The sequence below is a fragment of the Trichomycterus rosablanca genome, chromosome 3, assembly GCF_030014385.1.
Source record: "Trichomycterus rosablanca isolate fTriRos1 chromosome 3, fTriRos1.hap1, whole genome shotgun sequence".
Lineage (NCBI taxonomy): Eukaryota > Metazoa > Chordata > Actinopteri > Siluriformes > Trichomycteridae > Trichomycterus > Trichomycterus rosablanca.
The window spans coordinates 21,654,847-21,679,865 of NC_085990.1; the positions used below are offsets into that span (position 1 = coordinate 21,654,847).

The 25,019-nt window shown below is 41.3% G+C and overlaps 1 protein-coding gene across 1 annotated transcript in view; it reads right to left on the minus strand.

Moving 5' to 3' along the window:
* Positions 1–25,019, minus strand: part of dlgap1b (discs, large (Drosophila) homolog-associated protein 1b) — a 209,656-nt gene that overhangs the window by 134,327 nt on the left and 50,310 nt on the right. The window contains exon 2 of the mRNA XM_062991045.1: positions 18,574–18,647. The gene's annotated coding sequence lies outside the window, so the exon portion shown is untranslated. The remainder of the gene's footprint in view (positions 1–18,573; positions 18,648–25,019) is intronic.

Genomic DNA, 25,019 nt, shown 5'->3' on the forward strand with positions numbered 1-25,019 from the left:
TGTGTGGATCAGACACAGCAGCGCTGATGGAGTTTTTAAATACTGTGTCCACTCACTGTCCACTCTATTAGACACTCCTACCTGGTTGGTCCACCTTGTAGATGTAAAGTCAGAGACAATCGCTGCTGTTTGAGTTGGTCATCTTCTAGACCTTAATCAGTGGTCACAGGACGCTGACCACGGGGCGCTGTTGACTGGATATATTTTTGGTTGGTGGACTATTCTCTGTCCAGCAGGGACAGTGAGGTGTTTAAAAACTCCATCAGCGCTGCTGTGTCTTATCCACTCATACCAGCACAACACACACTAACACACCACCACCATGTCATTGTCACTGCAGTGCTGAGAATGACCCACCACCCAAATAATACCTACTCTGTGGTGATCCTGGGAGAGTCCTGACTATTAAAGAACAGCATAAAAGGGGGCTAACAAAGCAGGCAGAGAAACAGATGGACTACAGTCAGTAATTGTAGAATTACAAAGTGCTTCTATATGGTAAGTGGAGCTGATAAAATGTACAGTGAGTGTAGAAACAAGGAGGTGGTTTTAATGTTATGGCTGATCGGTGTATATGGGCCCACAGTATACACTGCATACTATATTATACTACTTTATAATACTTTATACTATCATAAACATACAAAATGTACCACACTGCAGTTAAATCTTTGCTTCTAATTGGTCAGTGGTGTTTATTATACAGTATTATGACAACACGGCTCTAATGCACGACTCAGACATTAAATTAGGCTGAAATTGATATATGTTTTGTTAATGAATATATTAATGTGCTTATTATAAATTTAAACACAACATCTAATTTGCAATATAACAATATTCATATTAACAAGTAATGCGGTTGGATTGGTTTAGTCTCTCTATAAAAGAGAGTGGAAATTTGAGCATACATACAAGTGTGAATCTAATATCTAGCGCATGTAACTTGATTTTCCATCTGATTTTCTCTGTGCTGGTGACAAGTGTTGATGAAGTATGTACTGCTTGGCAACCTGATTACATCAGTCAATGAGCCTGTGATATTTTCCAGAATGTGTGATGTCATTTCCTAAAAAAACTAGCTAAAAACAAAGCACAGAAGACGGCAATGCTATACCAAATACCACCAATCTACAACCCTAGATCTGAAAAAGTTGGGACAGTATGGAAAATGCAAATAATAAAAAAAACCCAGAGTTTCTTACATTTACTTTGACTTTTTATTTCATTGCTGACAGTATGAACCCAAGATATCTCATGTCTGGTCAACTTCATTTCATTTGTTAATTTACATCCCTTCCTGCATTTCAGGCCTGTAACACATTACAAAAAGTTGGAACGTTAAAGCACTTTGTGACGCAGCAATCAGCAATCTGATGCCACATCTGGCAGTTTAGTTTAGCATTTGTAAATGTTACTCCGTATTGTAGTGATTGACAAAAGTTTGCCAAAGTTATCTCTTGCCCATGTGGTTATATCAGCTATAGTTGAGTGGCGGTTCTTGATGCAGTGCCGTCTAAGGGATCGGAGATCACGGGTGTTCAGCTTAGGCTTGCACCCTTGCCCTTTACGCTCTGCAATTACTCCAGAAAAATATGCAAATACCTACCAATCTTTTTTATAATTTTCTTATGCATTTGTTGACAAACATTTTTGTTCCCCAAAGCCTGTCATGGATGCTGCTTTTGTACCAAATCATGATTAAAATCACCTGTTGACATAATCTGTTTAAAATTACATACATACTTTTTTTTTACCTAATTACTAGCCCTAAATTGGTCTATCCAAACTTTTTTTGGAATGTGTTGCAGGCCTGAAATGCAGAAATGAATGTATATTAACAAATAAAATGAACAGACACAACATAAAACATCTTGGTAAACACTACATTTTTTATTTGCATTTTCCATACTGTCCCAACTTTTTTCTTATTTGGTGCTGTACTAAATAGTTACAATGCATCTCACTAATTGTAAGATGTCTGATTTAAGCACACTGAACAGTATATAAGATTTGAGTTTAAAATTCAAAACTAATCACCCATAACAAGACCGTGCACATTTTTCCTGCTTTCAGGTGATTAACTTTAAGAGCTTGCTGCATAATACAATCAAACTACTCTGTAATGTCTTCTCTAGCACATCCTTAAGCCTTTCAGTGGTGCACAAATAATGTGTGAAAATGATTCCTTATGCTCTCTGAACAAAACCACTGATAGTTTGAGCCCAATGAATCTTGGCATTGCTGTCCTGGAACCTGCCAATGCAATCAGAAAAAAAAATCCATTAATGGGATAACCTGGTAATTTAGTACATTCAGGCTGACTTTATTTTGATACGTTTAGACCTGACCAAAAATCCTAGAAGCAACCTCAAATCATCACAGATCCAGAGATTTGTACAATGGGCACTTTGTCTGATGGGCATTTTATGCACTTGCCTGATTACCCTGACATGCACATCCCTCTGCATTAGGGTAAACTGGAACCCATCAAACCACATAACCTTTCGGTCTTTAGCAAACTGTAGCCTTGTACAAGTAGTTTTGTTAATAAGTGTGGGGTTCGGGGGGTTGGGGTGGCTGAAGCACTGTGATGGATTGGCACCATGTCCAGGGTATTAAAATTATAATTATATAATTATAAAATATAATTATAAAAACATAATTTTTTTTTGCTCTGTAAAAGAACAGCATTTGCATAATTTGATCTAAGAGATGCCATGCCCTCACTAACCCTGGAAACAACCAAACAAACACTATTCTGTTCTATAAAGTGTACTATAAATAATCTCAGGGGAAATTGGACATGAATTTTTGTTAATCACCATAGTAAACACTGTGTCTTTTACAGGGTGAACAAAGTGTATTTGAACTGTGTGAGTCTACAACAGATGGAAGAGTCATTGATAGAAAGAAAAATTGTAGTGGCCTTGAACATCATTGCACATTACCTTTATAATAATTAACACAGATTGTTTAGTTAGTTTGAAAGGAATATATGGTGAAGTTTTCACTGTGTTCAGAATTTGGCCAACAGTGGCTTAAATGTCAAATAGTGACTAAAGCTATACTGCATAAACTGAAAGAGTTCTTGCAGTATACAAGATTTGAGCTGCTTAACAGTCCATGATTAGAGTTGTCTGATTCATTTCTTCATGCTGTGCCATACATTTTTACTAGAAGATACATAGATCTGGACTGCAACCAGGCCAGTCAAGCATACTCGCTCAAAGTATACAAAGCCACACTAACTCTTGAAAGTCATGCAAATTGAAGCATGCCATTGTTGTGCTGAAACAGACATGAAGTTCCTGATAAAAGATGTCGCCTTGATGGCAGCATATGTCTCTCCAAAATTCCAATATAAGCCTCTGCATCAATGGTACATTCACATATATGCTGATCACCCATGTCATGAGCACTGATGCATCCCCATGCCATTACAATTGCTGGTTTTGTCACTGTTAGTTGGTCTGTCACAGTATGGATGGTCTTTTTCATCTTTGGTACATAGAATCCAGTGTCTGTTTTTACCTAAAAACAAGCTAAAACATAGACTCATTTAACTACAGAACATGTTTCCACTGTCTATCGGTCCATCTCAGATGACTTTGAAGAGATTGACAACCTTTCTGCACAAAATTAATATACAAATTAATATACGACATGTTCTTTGCTTACTACAGCTTCAGGTTGTGTTTTTTGATGCAGCGCGTGGACTGTGTACAATGAAAAAGTACAATGACAAAGTTCTCCCAAGTCCATGTGGCCATGTCCATCACATTAGCATGACGGTTTCCTAAACAATACCGCCTAAGAGCTCTAGGTCATGCACATTCAGCAGTGGTTTCTTCCCATTATGCACTGAGATTTCCTCCAACCTAAATCTTTTAATTTAAAATTTGTGCTAAGAAACATTGTCTTTAAACTGACTGACAATTCTCTCATAAAATCTGGCACAAAGTGGTAAACCACGACCCATCCCTGCTTGCAATACTAAGCTTTTGGTGGATGCACCTTTAATACTCAATCTTGATGACTTCACCTGTTAACAATTTAACAGCTAATTGTGGAACCTTCCAGAACAGTGTTACTTGTATAACCTTAGTGTGTTGTCTAAGTGTTAATAGCTGACTCTATTCCACCTGTAATCAGCATGTTCCAAAAGCCTTTGGTTCCGTTATTTGTTGCACATCATTGCACCTATTGATGTGCTCTTGCTTGCTCTTTCCATGTTGCTAGTTCCTAGTAATCTCTTTATGTTTTTAGATCATGTACTATAGAAGGTAGTCTACTAGCCTTAGCATTCATGATAATTGTTATAATATTCTTCTTGTGACTGAAAGCGCACATCGGTGTAGTCCAAAACAGACCACAAATCAAAGAAGTTGAAGTACTAAGCACTTACATTCCCGATTTTTTGGTTATTTAAGGGAACTACCAGCTCCCAGTAATTCCCCATCCTGTCCCAAACCCACTGAGACCAACCAAGCCAGACTGGCAACTGACATGAAGAATGCACTCTGGATTGTGCTTGTACTGTGGAGAAATTGGACATCAAAGAATCAGTTGTCCCAAGAAACTCAGTCTACCAAATTTTATTGTATGCCTTTCCTTATTCCCTATACCACTCTCCCAACATGTCCTTACAAATCCTGGTAATGGGCGGCGCGCATGCACGCAGCGGCTCGGCACTTACTCTCCGGTTTCTGTTTGTTTGTATGTTTTAAATGTTTTTAGAGTTGTTTTAGAGTTTCAAATATGGTAGTTAGTGTAACTAGAATGCAAATACGGTATGGACGAGCTATGCTCCTCAATTTGGGGAGACAATATTTGCAATATACCGCCGATGATGGAAAATCTTTAATAGATCTCAGTATTTTACCGGAGATCCGGTGTTTGGAAACCCGTGGAGGAGCCGTCCACATCCCACCGCTGAGGTGCCGCAGACGGCGCAGATACAGACGCCAGAAGCGGGGAAAGAGAGGCGGCTTACAGGCTAGGCTAAAAGCTAATCCGCACCAACCAGCGCTGCCGAGTCTCTTTTTGTCTAACTGCCGGTCACTCGTCAACAAGATTGATGAAATAAAGCTGAGGATATTGTCCTATAGGACCAACAGCTGTGTTAAAGTATTTACGGAGACTTGGCTGGACAACAACGTTCCGGATGAGGCTATCGGGCTAGCCGGCCATGCTATTTACCGTGCTGATAGGACTGCAAGCTCCGGTAAGAAGAGGGGCGGGGGCGTGTGTGTCTATATAAACAATGACTGGTGTAAAGCTGTGGATATTTTCGGGACTCACTGCTCTCCAAATCTGGAGTATTTAGCTGTGAAATGTAGACCCTTTTATTTACCAAGAGAGTTTACTGCTGTTCTCATTACAGCTGTCTACATACCACCACATGCTAACGCTAAGCTAGCCCTAGAGGAGCTGCATAGTTCTGTGAATAGTCAGCTAAATGCCCATCCAGAAGGAGTAGTGATTATAGCAGGAGATTTTAATCACGTCAACCTCAAAACAGTAATGCCTAAACTCCATAAACATATAAACATTCCCACAAGAAATAGTAATATTTTGGACCAGGTGTACACGAACATCAAGGGAGCTTATAAAACAGTACCAGCTCCACACCTTGGCCTGTCAGATCATATCTCCCTGCTAATGATACTGTAGCGACCCGCTGCTGTGGACGAGAAGGGGGCGGAGCTTTACCCAGAAGGACTTGCGGCTATGGTTACAGGATCCACCGTGACTGTGTTATTCAGCACTGGGAATGGGGTTGGCTGTGCTGAGTAATGCAGTAGATGGCTTTGGGCTTTGGGCTGCGCAGCTATTAGCTGTGTGGCTATGTACAGTGTATCACAAAAGTGAGTACACCCCTCACATTTCTGCAGATATTTAAGTATATCTTTTCATGGGACAACACTGACAAAATGACACTTTGACACAATGAAAAGTAGTCTGTGTGCAGCTTATATAACAGTGTAAATTTATTCTTCCCTCAAAATAACTCAATATACAGCCATTAATGTCGAAACCACCGGCAACAAAAGTGAGTACACCCCTAAGAGACTACACCCCTAAATGTCCAAATTGAGCACTGCTTGTCATTTTCCCTCCAAAATGTCATGTGACTCGTTAGTGTTACTAGGTCTCAGGTGTGCATAGGGAGCAGGTGTGTTCAATTTAGTAGTACAGCTCTCACACTCTCTCATACTGGTCACTGAAAGTTCCAACATGGCACCTCATGGCAAAGAACTCGCTGAGGATCTTAAAAGACGAATTGTTGCGCTACATGAAGATGGCCAAGGCTACAAGAAGATTGCCAACACCCTGAAACTGAGCTGCAGCACAGTGGCCAAGATCATCCAGCGTTTTAAAAGAGCAGGGTCCACTCAGAACAGACCTCGCGTTGGTCGTCCAAAGAAGCTGAGTGCACGTGCTCAGCGTCACATCCAACTGCTGTCTTTGAAAGATAGGCGCAGGAGTGCTGTCAGCATTGCTGCAGAGATTGAAAAGGTGGGGGGTCAGCCTGTCAGTGCTCAGACCATACGCTGCACACTACATCAAATTAGTCTTCATGGCTGTCACCCCAGAAGGAAGCCTCTTCTGAAGTCTCTACACAAGAAAGCCCGCAAACAGTTTGCTGAAGACATGTCAACAAAGGGCATGGATTACTGGAACCATGTCCTATGGTCTGATGAGACCAAGATTAATTTGTTTGGTTCAGATGGTCTCAAGCATGTGTGGCGGCAATCAGGTGAGGAGTACAAAGATAAGTGTGTCATGCCTACAGTCAAGCATGGTGGTGGGAATGCCATGGTCTGGGGCTGCATGAGTGCAGCAGGTGTTGGGGAGTTACATTTCATTGAGGGACACATGAACTCCAATATGTACTGTGAAATACTGAAGCAGAGCATGATCCCCTCCCTCCGGAAACTGGGTCACAGGGCAGTGTTCCAGCATGATAATGACCCCAAACACACCTCTAAGACGACCACTGCTTTATTGAAGAGGCTGAGGGTAAAGGTGATGGACTGGCCAAGCATGTCTACAGACCTAAACCCAATAGAACATCTTTGGGGCATCCTCAAGCGGAAGGTGGAGGAGCGCAAAGTCTCGAATATCCGCCAGCTCCGTGGTGTCGTCATGGAGGAGTGGAAAAGCATTCCAGTGGCAACCTGTGAAGCTCTGGTAAACTCCATGCCCAGGAGAGTTAAGGCAGTTTTGGGAAATAATGGTGGCCACACAAAATATTGACACTTCAGGAACTTTCACTAAGGGGTGTACTCACTTTTGTTGCCGGTGGTTTAGACATTAATGGCTGTATATTGAGTTATTTTGAGGGAAGAATAAATTTACACTGTTATATAAGCTGCACACAGACTACTTTTCATTGTGTCAAAGTGTCATTTTGTCAGTGTTGTCCCATGAAAAGATATACTTAAATATCTGCAGAAATGTGAGGGGTGTACTCACTTTTGTGATACACTGTATATGTGGTATGTACAGTGTATCACAAAAGTGAGTACACCCCTCACAATTCTGCAAATATTTTATTATATCTTTTCATGGGACAACACTATAGACATGAAACTTGGATATAACTTAGAGTAGTCAGTGTACAACTTGTATAGCAGTGTAGATTTACTGTCTTCTGAAAATAACTCAACACACAGCCATTAATGTCTAAATAGCTGGCAACATAAGTGAGTACACCCCACAGTGAACATGTCCAAATTGTGCCCAAAGTGTCAATATTTTGTGTGACCACCATTATTATCCAGCACTGCCTTAACCCTCCTGGGCATGGAATTCACCAGAGCTGCACAGGTTGCTACTGGAATCCTCTTCCACTCCTCCATGATGACATCACGGAGCTGGTGGATGTTAGACACCTTGAACTCCTCCACCTTCCACTTGAGGATGCGCCACAGGTGCTCAATTGGGTTTAGTCCATCACCTTTACCTTCAGCTTCCTCAGCAAGGCAGTTGTCATCTTGGAGGTTGTGTTTGGGGTCGTTTTCGAAGGGAGGGGATCATGCTCTGTTTCAGAATGTCACAGTACATGTTGGAATTCATGTGTCCCTCAATGAACCGCAGCTCCCCAGTGCCAGCAACACTCATGCAGCCCAAGACCATGATGCTACCACCACCATGCTTGACTGTAGGCAAGATACAGTTGTCTTGGTACTTCTCACCAGGGCGCCGCCACACATGCTGGACACCATCTGAGCCAAACAAGTTTATCTTGGTCTCGTCAGACCACAGGGCATTCCAGTAATCCATGTTCTTGGACTGCTTGTCTTCAGCAAACTGTTTGCGGGCTTTCTTGTGCGTCAGCTTCCTTCTGGGATGACGACCATGCAGACCGAGTTGATGCAGTATGTTGCGTATGGTCTGAGCACTGACAGGCTGACCTCCCACGTCTTCAACCTCTGCAGCAATGCTGGCAGCACTCATGTGTCTATTTTTTAAAGCCAACCTCTGGATATGACGCCGAACACGTGGACTCAACTTCTTCGGTCGACCCTGGCGAAGCCTGTTCCGAGTGGAACCTGTCCTGGAAAACCGCTGTATGACCTTGGCCACCATGCTGTAGCTCAGTTTCAGGGTGTTAGCAATCTTCTTATAGCCCAGGCCATCTATGTGGAGAGCAACAATTCTATTTCTCACATCCTCAGAGAGTTCTTTGCCATGAGGTGCCATGTTGAATATCCAGTGGCCAGTATGAGAGAATTGTACCCAAAACACCAAATTTAACAGCCCTGCTCCCCATTTACACCTGGGACCTTGACACATGACACCAGGGAGGGACAACGACACATTTGGGCACAATTTGGACATGTTCACTGTGGGGTGTACTCACTTATGTTGCCAGCTATTTAGACATTAATGGCTGTGTGTTGAGTTATTTTCTGAAGACAGTAAATCTACACTGCTATACAAGCTGTACACTGACTACTCTAAGTCATATCCAAGTTTCATGTCTATAGTGTTGTCCCATGAAAAGATATAATGAAATATTTGCAGAAATGTGAGGGGTGTACTCACTTTTGTGATACACTGTATGTCTATGTGTGAGAATGGGTGTTTGTTCACATGGTCACTGAAAGAGCTGATTTCCCATCCCATTTCGTCTTCGACGCCGTAGAAATGCTACATTGGTGTCAGAAGTGGGATCCAGGTGCCCTGGACTGGGGCAATGCCAGAAGAAATTAAGTTTCTTCAACAGGTGAACCCTTGGCGGAAGGCGAGAAGATGATCTGGCGGGGCTGGAGGGTGCAGCTTCTGATGGGGTGCTTTAGATCTAACGGCAAGATCTTCACTCGGATGGACGAACGCGGCGGCGTGAATTATCCGGCGGAACCAGCAGCGTGAGACGGCAGCGTGCTGGTGGATGGTCTGGTGTTCGGGGTGGCTCTGGCTGGACCGGCATTCTGAGCTTGGCGCGACGGGAGTTGACGCGGGTTTGCTGTGCGGGTGCGCCGGCCCAGATGAACTGCTGGTGGCTGAAGAGGCTGGCGACTACGGGCGGCGAGCAGGGAGACGGAGCGTGCAGAGCGTGTGGCGCTTGTCTTATTGAGCTGCGCCCGCTGGACTGGATTGGTGCGGCATGCTAGTGGCCCAAATGAGCAGTGGGCAGCGACTCGGCAGCTGGCGAGATGAGTTGCGGTGAGTGCGGACATGGAGCCACCCGGTGCACCACCCTGGGGGACATGATGGGGGTTGATTTGGACACGATGAATACCCGGCGGAACGGGCGATTGGCGGCAAGATGACATCATGACGCTACGCTGGTGTTGCTGAGCTCGGTACGGAGGAGGCGGTGCTGGATTGATGTCGGGTGTGCTGGCCCATGAACTGCTGAAGCTGTGAGAGACTGGTGGCTTTGGGCGGCGGTCAGGGAGCCTGAGCGTGTGGAGCTCGTCCTGATGGACCACGTCCGCTGGACCGTATTGGTGCGGCATGCCAGTGTTCCAGATGAGGCGGTGAGTGGAGGCAGCGGCACGGCAGCTGGTGTGATGACTGCGGCGAGTGATGGCACCGGGCTACCCAGCGCACCATCTCTTCAAACCGGGGGTGGGTGAGCAGAACTTCCAAAACGGGGACTTTGCGGGACCTCATTGGGGGGTGGCTTAGTTGGGTCACCGGGATGGTTGACCTTTGAGGGGGGGGCTGTGTAGCGACCCGCTGCTGTGGACGAGAAGGGGGCGGAGCTTTACCCAGAAGGACTTGTGGCTATGGTTACAGGATCCACCGTGACCGTGTTATTCAGCACTGGGAATGGGGTTGGCTGTGCTGAGTAATGCAGTAGATGGCTTTGGGCTGCGCAGCTATTAGCTGTGTGGCTATGTATATGTGGTATGAATGTCTATGTGTGAGAATGGGTGTTTGTCCACATGGTCACTGAAAGAGCTGATTTCCCATCCCATTTCGTCTTTGACGCCGTAGAAACGCTACAATACCATCCTACAGACCAGTAGTTTGCAGAATCAGACCCATCACAAAGACAGTGCAGGTATGGAGTGAGGAAGCCATTGTATCTCTGCAAGACTGTTTCGACATTACAGACTGGGACATGTTCTACGAGGGATCTGACCTGGAGGGTTACACTTCTGCTGTTCTGGACTATATCAATTTCTGCACTGAGACCGTACTCCCCACTAAAACCACCAGGGTATTCCCAAATCAGAAGCCCTGGTTTAATGGGAAGGTACGGTCACTGCTTAAAGCCAGGGATGCTGCATACAGGTCAAAGGATCACTTGGGCTACAAAGCTGCACGAAAGGAATTGACAAAGGGTATCAGAGAGGCCAAAGACAGGTATAGGCAGCAAATAGAGGGGCACTTTGTGAACAGTGACCCCCGCAGCGGGTGGAGAGGAATCAAATCCCTAACTGACTATAAAAATAACACCATGCAGGTCAGTCGGGATAGGGATCTCCCTGACACCCTAAACCTCTTCTTTGCTCGCTTTGATAAGCAGAAGGAAAGAGTTCTGTCTCCTCAGAGGACACGGTTGGAGGAAGAGTCGACACTCATTCTCCAGTGTCACCAGGTGAAATCTGTTCTGAGGAAAATCAACACTACCAAAGCAGCGGGCCCGGATGGGGTGGCAGGCCGCCTACTGAAAGCCTGTGCCGACCAGCTGTCTGGGGTGTTTACACACATCTTTAATCTTTCTCTACAACAAGCTGCAGTCCCCACCTGCCTCAAAGCTACTACTATCGTTCCTGTGCCCAAAAAATGTACTGCAGGGCTCTAGACTAACTTTTTGCACTGGTTGCACTGGTGCGCCTAACTTTTTTTCTTAGGTGCACCAGCACAAAAGTTAGGTGCACCCAAATTTTCGACCGCATCGCATTTAACACCGCAGTTTTACAGGTTCACTTTTTTTTTTTAAATCACTGTCCACACAGGCAATATTGACTTGTAAATAACTAACAATCTGGTCAACATGGCCTTGTCTGATGATCTGTTTGCTGCTGCCTGACAATGAAGGGCAGTGGGGAGAGGGGACACTTGGGCAGTGCATTTATCGCGGCATGTAATGTGTTTTATAGATGCATTGGGCTTTTTCAGCCTTTCAATTCAAAATGTATTAGAACCAGTCACAAATATACTATTGCCGGCCATGGTCTTCCCATGCTCTTTACAGTTAATATACTGTAGTAATTATACAGTCAATACAGTTAATTATAGTATTATAGACTATAATTAGTCTATATAATTATAGACTAATTATAGCACACTTATAAAAATTATAAAAAATAATAATAGAGTAAATGTGTATGTATGTGTGTATATCTATTTATGTGTGTGTGTATATTTAAAATTATATGTATATGTTTGTGTGTGTGTGTGTGTATGGGGCTCTAGAGTGTTAGAGTGTAATCTTAAATGCAGTGCATTATATTATCGGCTTTACTGTATCTTTTACACAGATTCCCAAAATCGCTTGCGGTGCACTCACTGCGTATTTTGACTACATGTATTGTAATATATTATGGTCTTTTAGTTATTTTTATATTTTACTTAACGAAAATATTGTCGTGTTTTTACTTTCACTATCGCCACACTTTACCGCTAGCATTAGCCCCTTGCTACTGTAGAGGGTCGGCTCACCTAGCCGCTGTCCGGTGGGGATGCTGCGGGTCTTTTGCTGTGCGGTGGTGGAGGTGTGGGAATAAAGGCACACGGCAGGGTAGAGTCACTTTAACTGTCAGGACTTCAGTGAGCGTTACAACACTTTACACCGCCGAGCTCCAGAACCCGAACTTTCATTCTGGGGACATCCGGCGAGTCTCATATACAAAACTAAACTTACTGCAGAACATCCGAATGCACATGTAGAAACCTGGTGCTGCATTCTGATTGGCTGAGCTGAATGTCGCTCACATATCACCGCTACAATAATGTCCCGCCCTTCGCTATCTCTGATTGGTTTAGACCATGTTATTGGCCTAATGTGTGTCTGGTTTTTTTCTCCCTCGGATGCCTGGTCGCACCGGTGCGACCTGAGATTTTTTTTAGTCGCACCATTGAGAAATTAGGTCGCACTCTAGAGCCCTGTACTGTCACAACTCTCAATGATTATCGACCCGTTGCCCTAACCCCTGTCATTATGAAGTGTTTTGAAAGGATAATGTTAGCACATATTAGGAAAAGTATCCCGGCAGACCTGGACAGACATCAGTTTGTGTACCGGGCGAACAGATCCACAGAGGATGCTGTCACAATCGCACTTCATACAGCCTTGACCCACCTGGAACAGTCGAACACCTATGTCAGGATGCTCTTTGTGGATTTCAGCAGTGCCTTTAACACCGTAATACCCCATAAGCTGGTCCAGAAACTTACCAACCTCGGATTTCCCACCACACTATGTTTATGGATTATGGACTTCTTGACCAACAGACCTCAGAATGTTAGAATAGGAAACCGGACATCAGACACCATAATCATGAACACAGGTACACTGCAAGGTTGTGTACTCAGCCCAGTCCTCTTCACTTTCTTCACCCAGGACTGCGTTTCCATGCATGCCTCAAACATGGTAATAAAGTTTGCAGATGATACAACAGTGGTAGGACTCATTGCTGAAAATGATGAAACCTGGTACAGGCAGGAGGTACAACAGCTGGAGGAGTGGTGTGTAGAGAATGACCTGGTCCTCAATACCAGCAAAACCAAGGAGGTCATCACTGACTTCAGGAGGATCAGGAGAACCACACCACCCCCACTCCATATCAGAGGTGAAGAGGTGGAGAGGGTGGACTCAGTCAGATTCCTGGGCATCCACATCACCAAGGATTTGACTTGGGCATTAAACACTAATAGTCTGGTTAAAAAGGCTCAACAGAGGATGTTTTTTCTGCGAAAGCTGAAGCAGGTGGGTCTGGCTCCTCAGCTGCGAAGGAATTTCTACAGAAGTACCATCGAAAGCATCCTCTGCCAAAGCTGCACGGTGTGGTACGGCAACTGCACAGCAAAGGACAAAAAAAAACTGTCCCGAGTAGTGAAGACTGCACGGAGGCTTGTGGGAGCTGTATATATGGAGCAAATGAGAAGGAAAGCATGGTCCATCTGCACAGACAACAGCCACCCAGGTCATTCCCTGTTTATCCCACTGCCGTCAGGGAAGAGGTACTGTACCATCAGGACTCGGACTAATAGGCTAAGAAATAGCTTTTTCCCTAGAGCTGTAGCCGCTATCACCCCTCCAACATATGCACACACACACTCGGACCTGGAACGCTCGTCCCTCAACTCAACTAAACACACTCATTGATAAGACCTGAATTAAATTGGGCAAGGACCTATACTGGTCATTACTGAAATTTTTGCTGTATTTCTTTTAACGAAATGTGTGATTGTTATATGTTTATGTGGTAGCTTGTGTTTTTCTTATTTTTTCTTTTCTTTTTTTTTCTTTTTAAGCTGTAGTTTTAAAATGCCAACTAAATTTCGTTGTAGAAATACAATGACAAATAAACATCCTTATCCTTATCCTTATTAGCTGTAATAACCCAACTGTCACTGTTTCAGGGATGATTTACTCAACAACTTCATTTCTGAACACTTATTAAAACAGCACAGCATGCCAGTGGGCCTGTCTCTTCTTTTCTTGAACTACAAATCATTGGTAATCACACATACAAAAAAACCATGACCTAGTCCCATTCCTAAGTTCTACCATCACCTCCTTGAGCAAACACAAGGTCTCTTAGTTTTCCCTGTACCCTGAATCAAACAACTAAGAAATTATTTTACAGTTGAGTGAAGCTTTCACTAAACTTGACTTGAGATGTGCATACAATATCATCATCTGTGAAGGAGATGAGTGGAAGATTGCCTTCTCCATGACAACTGGGTACTTTAAATGATTAATGTCCAATGGCCTTGCTAATGCCACCTCTGTCTTCCAGTCATTCATGAAGTCTTTTAAGACCTGCTTCACAGGTTTGCTGTGGTATCCAATTATTTATAGTTAATGTTATTTGCACCCCTGAATATTAAGTACATCATGCAAAATATCCCCTAATGTAAAGGGTTCAGTAAAACTGCTTGGATTGAAATAAACTCATATGTTTGAAGCAGTGTTTCACGTTATTCAAAAGTAGCAGACCTCAAGACATTAAAACACCAAAAAGTTATAATTTTATATATATTTTGAAATTATTTGAGAACCGATTTTAAAAATTGTTGTACGTGAAAGTGAAAAGTGGATTTTTTCCACATTCTAACTTCATATAGCACTTACTAGCAGCTTATTAGTCTGACGTCTCCGTTGTCAAATATTGCACCTATCATAATGCACTACATGTCTAAAAAAAAAAAAAAGGTCTGAAAAGGAGACAGGTCAGTCTAGCAGCTGTACGAAAAATTCTGATGCTACGTTCACATATCAGCAAGATGCCTATTCCATTGACACTACCACAGCCTCATGCTATGACAGTTGCTGGCTTATGAATTTTGTATTGGAAACAGTTGCAACGTCCCAGTCCCTCTTTGACCCAAAGAACATGACATCATTTAGCATAGTTATTTTTTTTATGCATTGCTGCTTAAGGGAAGATTAATGAAGAGTAATGAAGATTACAGGCATTTAGTATTGACTATAAATCTTTTAATAAAATTAAGGATGTTGAAATCTCTTGCTTGCAATAATGCATTGAGAAGCATTGTTCTTAAACTGTTAAACTATTAGCTCTTTTCTGCAAATTGGTGAACTTCAACCCATCCTTGCTCATAATGAGTAACATGTGTATGATCATTTTGCAAACGTCTGCAAAGATTAACATTGAACAAATTTCTTCCTTGTGCTTTTTTCAGTAAAAATTATTTTAAAATCTCTACTAAATCTCTGGCTAAAAATAACATTGTTTAAACATTGTACACACCCCACTTCCAGACATGTTGGAACTTTAGGTAAAATGCAATGTAAGTAACAATCTGTGATTTGTTATTTCTGTTAACCTTTAATTTTACTGACAAAAGTATAAAGAAAATATGTCCATCAACCAACTTAATTTCCTGTGTAGATGTAAACAAATTTAGTTTTTTATGCCTGCAAAGAATACAACAACATGTTTACTATTGTGTTACACCACCTTTCCTATTAAATACACTTTTTAATTGTTTGCACTTGCACAATATGCAGCTAAACTGCTTCTGCACTGGCTGTGTCACTGTTTCCTATTAAGCAGGGAATGCCTTTACTTTGACCCAGTTTGCCACTGACCTTTTCAAAGCATAGCCAAAGAGACTAAATTTTATATGACCCTGAACTGTAGTAGTCAAATTTAAATTTAAACCATAGAATTGTGAAAAAATTTGGTTACTTATGAGCTGGAAAATAGGGTGACTGTGTTGGTATTTCAGATACAAGTCATACATTTAATTCTGGAATTGTCTTTCTAGCTCTTTTGTAAGATTGAATGCACTGTTTGAAGTAATAAAGTTTAATTAACCAAAATAGGCCTGGTATTGTCTTAATGACCACTATAACCAAGACTTTCCAGGAAAAGACAGGGCAGCATATGTCTCACTTAAACTCCAAAATATGCCTCTACATCAATGGCACATTCTCATATGTGAAAGTAATCTATGCCGTGGCCACCTATCTACTCCCATACCATGACATGCTAAAAACACTCTGGATGGTCCTTTTCACCTTTGGCATGGAAAACCCAAATTTCCACTGTCTTTTATGCCATCTATAATGAGCTTGAGCCTAGAGAATTCTGTTTGGTTTTTGCATAGATTGGATGTATTGCTTTCTCTTTGCTGAATACAGGTGTAGCTTGCATTTGTTGATGCAGAATACTGTGCTCAGCCAATCATTATAAGTCATTTCTTTGTACTTTTGTTAAGTTTTGTTAAATATAAGTTCAAAAGAATGAACAAATAACAAATATGGAGTATTTAAATTAATGACTTCAAAAGAGAATAACGGCAGATTAGCAGGAGAAAGCATTAATTAGCACAAAAAGTGTATCAAACACTGTCATTTACCAAGTAAATCATTAATCTGTATTCAAGAAAAATGAATCCTCCAAGATTTAATAATTACTGTATTTTATATAAAACAGGGTTTTTCTGTAGGATCTGTAATTTCACGACTTCATCACCAGATGTCAGGAATCACATTCACATGGTACTTCATTGGTCTGGCAACATCTGCCAGTAAAGCAATGTAAACAAGATTTGGTAGATTTGTTTTTGGTGTAGTCCTTACTGTACAAAATCATGGTTGTGGTATAATTTCACATGGCTACTACTAAAAAATCACTATTAATACACTGATGCAACTATGGAATTTAATATGGACAAACTGCCAGTGTATGCAGCTTTACTGTAAGGTACTGGCAAACAGAGCTTAGGAGAGATGTGAATCAGCTGTTCAAAAATGACAGCTCATTTAAAAAAAAAAAAAAAAGATTTTTTTTTTTAACAATATGTAGACTTTCAAGTATTTTTTTAATTAAGTTAAATGTAAAGCTATGTGCATAAGTCTGTGGAGAACAGATCCCAGTGTTTAAGTTATGGGTCTGATATTGGCCCAAATCACTGGATCGGACATCGGAAGGAAAAAAACGTGTAATCTGATCCAATCCTTACTGTTGCTTTATGTAAATAACACTTAATGTAAATAAGGCCATTCAGAAATTAAAGCACACTGATCTACTTTTAGCATTTTAAAAAATCATCTACTACTGCCACAACTAAAAACACTGTTTTATGTTATGTATTTATTCATTTAGAATATTTGTTTCACAGTCTGAGCATTGTTATTTAGATAGCTAGTTTAACCACATGTATTATTACTGCTTAGTTGTTTAAAAGGTATCGGATTGGTATCGGTATCAGCAGATACTCAATTTGCAGTAACGTTATCACACATAAAAAAGTGGTATCGAGCAGAGATGGGGACAGAATTGGAGCTAATGGTTGGAAGAACCGCTTTCTGAACCAATCAGACCTTCTGATTGTAATTTTTTAGTAAGAAATGCTGTTATTTGTATTTATTTAGTTTGCAGCATCACACAGATGGTGTGTTAATGAAACGCTTAATTGGCTATCTAACGAGTTTGTGTTTTACTTCACAACTGGAAAAAGTTTGGAGGTTTTTAATTATATGCACATTTACAAAATAACGGATTCTATTCCTAATGGGACACACAGTTATAAATAATAGCATCTGGAATTACAAAAGTTAAGGTAAGCAGTATTATGGATTTTTTGCTGTGTTTGGGATTTGGGCCGCTGTGCCTGATCTATTGTGCTCTTTTGTTTTGTAATATATAAAAAAAAATCAGTTTAAGCTTTTAACCGGTACCTAGGAAAGTAAAAGCACTAAGTAAAACGGCAAAATACAGTCGCTAATCTGTTGTTGTTTTTTATCTGAACTTACATATTATTTGTTTCTACGCTACATTTCCAATATATATTTTGTGTATATTATATTGACTCGTGACTTGACTTGGACTCTAGCCTAAAGACTCGTGGCCTGACTCGGACTCGTATTTTGTGACTTGTGAACATCTCTGGTATTGAGCCAGCCCTAGTTAAAGTATTACAATTAGATTCACAGTTTCAACACTAAATGTGCAAACAAATACAAGAACTTGACTGACTAGCTAAGCTGCGAAAGCAACAAAGACTTTTTTTTTACACATTCAAGGATGGAGTCATCAAGATAAGCTTTGTGCGATCCAAAAAGGATAACCAACAAGACAAAAACACTGAAAACAGCATAGTTACTTACTACAACATAATAGCAATATCAGTTTGTTAAATAAAATGTAATCTTTTCTGAATTTACTGTGCTACATAAAATAGTGAATAATATGATCAATTCCAACTGTTTAGCTGCTGTTGATGTGTGAAGTAATTAAGACTGATACATTTTTAAAATGCAATAGCTGTTAACCACTAGCTAATCTGCATTAAATTGACCTAGCGTTTATACAGTATATTTATTTGATATACTAATTTGTAGGACACTAGCAGTTCATAGTCACTTTATGAGATTAAATCATTCATTTTAAACATGAAACTCACCTCTTTTTATGCCTTTGCACTTTTTTTCATTTTAATGCAACTGTTGTCTTCCTCTGTGCGAGAAGGAGGCTTCACTGCAAAGAAAAAAGAAAAAGAGGAAAAGCTGAAAAATATGGTTAGATCGTTAAACCTGTTTACCAGTCACAAAACTGACAACAAAATATGAAACTTTTTTAATGCATTTACAGGTTTAAATTTGCACTTAAAATTTAATAAGGGAGATCCCTTATCTAGGTGTAGATGACAACACAGTATAATGTCACAGTGCAGTACAGTGCTACCTTGAAACTCAGCGTCAATTGAGTTTAAAAGGCGTTGAGTTTCAAGGTATTTTTTCCCATAAGGATGTATGGGAAACCTGTTGGTCCCATGGACATATATTTTAGGCATATTTAAAATAATGGGGTTGTTTTTGACACCTATACACTGAAAATAACACAAATAAGTAACACTGAAATAAAAAGCTGATTCTTACAATTTCTCAAAACCCCGAGCTGTAACACAAGTTTAAAAGTGAAACAGTGAGGAAACTGAACACAAATACATGTGGACACTTTCAGAGTGAATCTGACGGTTATTCCACACAAATGCAGTTTCATATTCACACTTGACGCATTACCGCACCGCTCTCAAGCCGAGCGCTGAACAAAGCAACTGTTCATTGTTAATTTGATATTACATAAATAAATGAAATAAATAAAACAAACTGAACATGTTGACTTTAAGGAAAAAGTTGAGTTTAAGGGTACAAAATTGTCGACGAAGGGCGTTGAGTTACAAGGTACTACTGTATTAGTGTGTTAAGGTACTGGTTAAAGTACTAGACCAACTTGCCAATGTCGGGCTCTCTAGCAAATCCCTTAAAATATTTTATTGTTAATTATATTTTTGTAAACTTTATTTATACAACTTCATTTTTAAAATAAAATTACTTTATTCATCCCCATGTACCAAAAACCCACGATAAGCAAGCCAAGGGCAACAGTGGCAAGACAAACTACCTAAATGTTACAAGAATGAAGCCTTAAGAGAAACCAGCCTTTACCCATTCTTCTTTTTTGGCCTAGAAGGTAGTTCAGTTAAGTCTATGGGAAAGTCTGTTGGGGAGTTCTGGACTGGAGTGCAGCCACAACAACGGTAACCATAGACTGTTGAGCAGCTGTGGTCTTGTATCAAGCAAGAACGGACAACATTCCACTTGGTATGATAAAACCATCACAGATACTAATAAAAACTACAGAAAAATAAAACTTAAGAATGATTGAATAAAACAGGAGGCCATGCATCTTCACATTTATCTTCTAAACACAAAAGATTTTCTTTTTGAGAAGTAGTCCAAAATTTCATCACTAAGAATTTAGTACTGGTGTGACAGCATACCAAAAAAAATCTAGGCGTAAAACTTAATAAAATGTGCACCAATCAATGAATATTTAAATATGAAAGAGGACATATGAGGAAAGAAGGAGGAAAAAAAGAAGAAATATGGTATTATGTTAATGATAGGTATGTGACAGCTTGGTAGTCCCTAGATATCACTTGCAGCAGATGGTGGAGTGGGCATAAAGCTGTCAGGGGTGCCCAGGTTGGACAAGGTGGCAAAGAAGGTACACTTCAGAGGGCTCTGTGATTATACAAAAATGCTGAGACCAATATGACAAAATCAGAAAAAGCAGGAGTTTATCTTTCAAGTATCTGCAATTTAAATGTCTGTCAAGATGTGGATTAAGCCAATCTGTCTCCTTTTCTTATACTTAACACCAGTATACCATGAGCCCAAAAAATAATAACAATGCATTACATTTATCTAGGTTGAGAAGCCAGCAAGTGATTGCAAACAAATATGAGTTTCAAAGAGGCCAAAAGGTAAGTGTGGATTGCAGGTGCAGCAGTCCAAAGTTGAAAATGATTGTTTTAAAGGGAACAGTAAGCAATGGCAGCCACACATCAGGCACAAACAACAACAATGCAAATCCAAGCTGTTAGGTATTAACATTTGTCAGGTAGTTTCTCTAATTTACTGAAAGGCCTGTCCCTTAAATTAGACTAGACTAGAACTTAAGCCGGAGAAGAATCATTCGTTGAATCTCGTGCACGAGGAAAGCACTCAGACCAGACACCAAAGTCAAAGTATGAATGCCTTAGTTTATTGAAAGAAAACAGAGTTTTTATAAAGACCAGAAAAGTATGTGTGTGTGAGAGAGAAAGTGTCTAAATATGTGTGTGTGTGTGTGTGTGTGTGTGAAGGCTAAACTACATGAGAAGGTTTTAGAGAGGACAGTTTTGATCAACAAGAACAAAATTAGCCAAAACAACCTTCAAACTGCATTCTCAGCTCATCAGCTCATAAGCGATGAGAAGAGCAGAAATACTAGTCATACCATAAGTATATCGACATAAGTGTAACTAAAATCTAACAGTTCCCCTCTTTCAGGCCAAAAAAATGCCTGACCTAAATAAAACAATTATCATGGAATCTGGGGACGAGATTCATCACAGATGAACCCCATTTTTACTCCACGTAAAATGCACTAAAATGTAAGAGAAGTAAATAATTATTCAAATAATGTAGCAATGTTTAAATCAAGATCATGTGAATCAGTATTCTTGTCTTGTTTCTTAACAACACGTCCCGCAGGCTGAGTTGGGCATGGAGGTGCCGTAGTTGAGTCAGTTGGGCATTTCTTGAGACGTGATGTGTGGATCCACTGTGGTTGCGAATCCGTCAGAACTCCACTCCTTGTGACAGCCAGAATTGTTGTGGGTTTTCCATAGGCAGCATCACCAACCTTCCTAGGATTCAAAGATTTCACCAAAACAAGATCACCAGGCTGAAATGGGTGTGTGGGTTTTTCTGAGGGCAGAGGGAGAGAAACAGAGACTTTAGCACAAATTTCACTCAATTTCTCAATTAACGCCGCCGCATAGTCTGAAATCGCCATCTCCAGGTCACCTGAGGAGTGAAATTGGTTAGTACCCTTCACCCACGGACAAGGAAATGGTTTCCCAAAAATCACCTCAAAAGGAGAGAGTTTTGTAGTTGCACTGGGGGTCATCCTAATTTCTGCCAACACAGCTGGCAGTAGATCAACCCACTTTTTTCCAGTTTCCATCATTGCCTTAGTTAATCTCTCTTTGAGGGTCCGATTCATTCTTTCTACCACACCTGATGATTGTGGATGATAAGGAATATGAAAATGCCAATTAACCTGCAAGTACTTACACAGTGTTTGAGTAACTCTGAGTGTCCTGAAAAGCGCTATATAAATAAAATGTATTATTATTATTATTATTATTAAGTAAACGGTGTACCTTGATCACTGTCAATACACTCAGGAAGACCATACCTGGGGAAGATCTCCTGGGCCAAAATCTTGACCACAGTTTCGGCCTTTTCAGTAGCTGTTGGGAAACCTTTAACCTATTTCGAAAATCTATCTACTACAACCAGCAGATATTTTATACGACTGCAAGGTGGCATAAGTGTAAAGTCAATCTGTAGGTGTGTAAAAGGTTGCTCAGGTGGTGGCAAGGAATCATGTTTGCTGCCTGCAGTGGTGTTATTTACTCTAGCACAGATTAAACATGAGTTAAGTAAAAGTGCTACTGTAGAGCTAACTGCATGAATACAAAAATGCTTTTCAATCATCTGTACCACTCCCCTCTTTGAAACGTGAGACACACCATGAAAGTGTCGAACGAGAAACGGAAGAACGGAAGATGGGAGGGCTACACGATGTTGAGAATCACGAACAATGCCGTCCTCACTTGGTAAACAGCCATGTTTAGCCCAATGAGAAAGGTCAGCTTGAGAAGGATGAGCTTGTAAGTATGAGATGTCTACTAAATGTGAAAGCAGAGGATGGTCCATGCAGGTGAAACTATCAGATGGAAAAGACAAATTATCAGGGACTAGCAGCCCCTGGGCCGCCTGTTTGGCTGCCATGTCAGCCAGCGCATTACCTTTGGCTATAGTAAAGTCAGACGGGTCATGACCTTTAAGTTTAACCATAGCAAGTTGAGAAGGCAAAGTGCAGGCTTGAATAAGATCAGAAACCAATTGAGAATTGGAAATGGGCTTACCATCTGCAGAAACAAAGCCTCTGGCAGACCAGATTTTTCCAAAATCATGAGCCATGCCAAATGCATATCTGGAATCAGTGTAAATAGTAACAGGTTGCCCTGAAAAAATAGTGCAAGCACAAGTGAGTGCAACCAATTCAGCTGCTTGAGCTGATTTGTAAGAAAGGGAGGAAGCCTCAACCACAATATTTGGCAGCTTACACACAGCATATCCACAAAGAAAAGTGGAATTATTAGGTTTTGAACAAGAACCATCAACAAACACATGTGTCCCCTCTTGCAGAGGAGTAGGAGACAAGTCAGGTCTGATGCTAGAAGACTCATGAATGGACGCCAAACAATCATGATCAGTATCCACTTCACTGCCAGATTGCTGCAATAAATCTTGAAGCAGTCGAGCAGGAGAAGTGGCTGAGGACAGCGATTTAATGGTGAGGTTCTCAGTGGAACAGAGGATGACTTCATAGCCTGATCTACGTTGAGCTGTGATGTGCTGTGTCTGTATGTTGTGTAGGATGTGTATGACCTGGTGAGGTGTGTGCAGGATCAGTGGATGTGAAAGGACAATTTTCTGAGCATCCTGCACCATCATAGTGACAGATAAGCCACAGGCCTCAAACCTGGTCCACCATGCTCTTGCGCAAGCACAGCGGAAACAGATGATCCATTGATCCATGATCGCAGACATAGAGGTGGAATGGTAGGTCATACCTGGGTAATCCAAGAGCTGGTACTGAACAGAGAGCTGACTTAAGAGCTTAAAATGCTGCTGTTTTCTCTGAAGTCCACTCAACCTTAGCTGTCAGATCGGTAGAAGAACATCCTTCTCGCAGAATTCAGTTGAAATGAGATACTTCGCTGATATACTGCCTACAGTAATTGACAAGTCCTAGAAAACTTAGCATGGCTTTAACAGTCTTTGGCTTGGGAATGTTGCTAATAACAGTCTTTCTGGCGTTAGACAAACTCCTACAGCCTTTGTTCAGGGTGAAACCCAAATACTGTACAGTGCCTTTGCAATACTGTAGTTTATGCAGTGATACCTTAAATCCACATTGTGTGAGGTGACGTAGCAGCAGAAGAGAAGCATGGTGACAGATGTCCTCAGTCTTAGCAGCAACCAACAAGTCGTCAGCATAAGTGATGAGTGTAGAATCCAGGGGTAAGACAAGACCCTCCAACACATGTCTGACTACAGCAGAAAAAACTGCTGGACTATCAACAAAACCCTGTGGCATTCTGGTCCATGTGTACTGCAAATTTTGAAGTGAAGGCAAAAAGAGATTGAGTGTCAGGATGTACAGGAATAGAAAAAAAGCGGAACAGATGTCTACAACAGTGTACCACTGATAAGAGGCTGGGATAGATGTGAGAATGATACCCACATCAGGTACTACAGGAGCAATAGGAACAATGTGGTCATTGATCTTTCTAAGATCTTGTGTGAATCTGTAAGTACCATCTGCTTTTAAAACTGGGTTGACAGAGCTATTATAGGCAGACACAGTAGGAACAATAATACCCTGAGCTAACAATGAAGAGATAACAGGTTGTATCCCAATCTCCTTATCGACAGACAATGGGTATTGTTTTACAAACACAGGTTCCCTTGTCTTTAAATGAGCCTGATAGGGATTGCATGGGATGATGCCTGCCTCATTCTTGTGGGTTGCCCACAGTGAAACTGGAACTGAGGACAGGTTGTCAGGAATAGTGAAAGAAGCAAGAGCATAAGAGCACTGTACATCTTGTGACTGTGGATTGTCATCTGAAACAGAGAAGACACAAGCATCGGGGTAGAAGGAAATAGTGACGTCAAGTTTGTGCATTAAATCGCGTCCAAGCAAGTTAAAATGTGAATTTGGAATAACCACAAAACGGTGTGTAAAGAAATAGTAGGTTGCAATACTGTATCAACAGGCAAAGGATGTGTAAGTGGACAATCGGTTGAGATTCCCTCAATTCCCACAGACCGCATTGTGTTATTAGAGACTGGTCCAATGTACTGACGACCACTGAGAGAAGAGCAAGTGGCACCAGTGTCCACCAGAAAATCATAAACCTCATCTCCCACCTGTAAAGACAACAAAGGCAAGGTAGAGAATTTGTCAGATAAAGTAGTAGTCAAACAGGACCAATCAATTTGCACTGCAGAATCTCCGGTTTGTGGGCAGCCCTATTGTGCATCAGAAACAGGAGGAAGTGCAGTGGGTGTAGCTTGATACACCATCATTGGTAGTGGTGCCCACTGGGCGGGGCCAGAAGTCCACCGTGGGTTGGCAGGAGGTGGAGACTGCTGTTTCTGAGAGTAAGAGCATTTTGGCTTTCCATTCTTTTTCTTACCATTGGACTCGCCTTTACCT